General features: G+C 48.0%; 2 protein-coding genes across 2 annotated transcripts in view; both read right to left on the bottom strand.

Moving 5' to 3' along the window:
- The window catches only part of BCR (breakpoint cluster region), an 814,161-nt gene that overhangs the window by 136,845 nt on the left and 675,098 nt on the right, over window positions 1–2,218 (bottom strand). The gene's annotated exons all lie outside the window — the stretch shown is intronic.
- The window catches only part of UPB1 (ureidopropionase, beta), a 49,024-nt gene continuing 48,681 nt past the window's right edge, over window positions 1,876–2,218 (bottom strand). Inside the window, exon 11 of the mRNA XM_011989170.1 lies at window positions 1,876–2,137. The gene's annotated coding sequence lies outside the window, so the exon portion shown is untranslated. The remainder of the gene's footprint in view (window positions 2,138–2,218) is intronic.

Consider the following 2,218-nt stretch of genomic DNA (forward strand, 5'->3'; position numbering starts at 1 on the left):
AAAAAAAAAACTTTTAAAAAAGGCCTCATGTTTTTCAAACTTAGGATTCCCCTCTTATTACAGCTTTCTGCAAGTGCAGGTGTCTCCTGGCCTCCAACCCCCCTGGTTGGAGAATCAGTGCAAGAAAATGCTGGCACTCTGGCTTACATCTAGTCTGAGTCAGCAGAACAAAAATCAGAAGAACAAAATCCCTGGGGCCTCAACCAGAAAGCAATATGGCTGTGGAGTCAAGGGATCCCCAAAGCTGAAATAAATAGAGTCAGTAATGATGGCCTTGCCACCTGATACAGGGCTGTGGATGGGTTGAAAATACTGGAAACTCATTTGAGTCACAAATTGCTGCCACACTCTTTGAACCCAGAAGTAAGTGTGCCCTTATTTAATGGCACAGAACCAGTCTCTTGCCCACAAGAGTCTCTTGTCCACAATCCCTAGTCCCTCACTCCCTCTCTAACTCAACCTCAGCTGCTCTAAGGAGAAATGATGAGGGCAGGGATGAGGTCCCCCTGTCTTCAAGGGTGACCAAAGGCCATGAGCACCTGAGTATGCTAAGGAACACTGGGGACAAAAGTGCCTCAAAACGTTTATGTCTCTTGGATATGGGTGCATAAGCCACCGTCCTACCTGGCCTCATGGGGGAAGGGGAGTTTCCAAATTCAACTGACAGGGTTTGGGCAAGTTTCACAGTGCAGAGAGAAAAAGCCAAGTGCTGTGGGGCCCTTTGGGACAATTCAACGTCTTGTTTTGTTGCATCTATACCTGAATTTGTGGTAGGAACTGGCGCTTCTCCTTCCAGCCCTGAAGTGCCAAAGGGGATTCTCTCAGTCAATGCTAGTGGGATAAACTCCCCTGCCATTTAACCCCCATGGATGAGTCAGGTTTTAACTCAGTTTCTCTGCCCTCTGATGTCCAAAACTTTCACCATACAGATGATGTCCTCTTGGATGGCAAGTCAAAAGTCCCAGTCCTGGAGATCCTGATCATAGGTTACCATATCTCCACCAGCAGTGGGGACTGACAATCCCTGACAAAATTCCATTTCTTGGAATACAACTGCTGATTCACAAGGTTTTTTTTGTTTGTTTGTTTGTTTGTTTTGTTTTTTGTTTTTTGAGATGGAGTCTTGCTGTCACCTGGGCTGGAGAGTACTGGCGCAATCTCAGCTCACTGCAACCTCCGCCTCCCAGGTTCAAGTGATTCTTCTGCATCAGCCTCCTGAGTAGTTGGGATTACAGGCACATGCCACCACACCCAGCTAATTTTTGTATTTTGAGTAGAGACAGAGTTTCACCACGTTGGCCAGGCTGGTCTCGAACTCCCGGCCTCAAGTGATCCGCCAGCCTTGGCCTCCCAAAGTGCTGGGATTATATGCGTGAGCCACTGCACTCGGCCAATTCACGATGTTGAGTCCTTCCAGGAGTCAAGGAAAAGCTGCTGGTGGTCCTTCCACTACCACCAAAAAAGAAGGCTCTGCACCTTCTCAGACTCCTTGGGTAATGGAGACAGCATGTGCCTCACTTGGGCATCCTACTTCGTCCTTTACATCTGCTAACTTGCCAACCAGCACCCTTTAGAGCAGGGCCCAGGCCGCAAGGCTGTATTGGAAGCTGTCTAGCAAGCCCACTCTCTACCTGTGGGTCCTCAAAACCCTAATGATCCCTTTAAGCTATATAAGGTCTCTGTGACTAATTTTGCTAATTGGAACCTTTGGCAAAGGGAAGAAGACTGCACCCAGAGGTGCCCCTGTTTTGGACTTACTGCCCGTCTCCCTGACACAGTGGCCAGGTACACCTCTTTTGAAAAGCTTACTATCTGGGGTCTTCTTACAACAGAATACCTGACCCACAAAAGGCTGGCTTTTATGGAATGGTGTACTTAAGATGGAAACAGTGTATTTAAGAACACAGCTAGTCTAGCCCTGCTAACATCTCAGTTTTACATGAAAAAACTGGCAGCTAACCCTTTGGGGGACACTAATATCGCCCACTCCACCAAAGCAAAGTCACTGGCTCAACAACAGGAACCTCAATTCACAGAGGTTCTCCTAAATGCCAGGGCCTGGTTCACTGATGGGCTGATGAAGTGGAAGCCTCATGGTGTCCACAGGGCTGCTGTGGCTGTTCACCCTCAGAAGCAGCTGTGCAGAATGGAAAATGGATGAGTAACTCTGCTCAGTAGGCCCTGAGCCAATACTCCTCTTGGTAACCCTTGTTATATA

This window comes from Mandrillus leucophaeus, unplaced genomic scaffold (assembly GCF_000951045.1).
Source record: "Mandrillus leucophaeus isolate KB7577 unplaced genomic scaffold, Mleu.le_1.0 Scaffold349, whole genome shotgun sequence".
NCBI lineage: Eukaryota > Metazoa > Chordata > Mammalia > Primates > Cercopithecidae > Mandrillus > Mandrillus leucophaeus.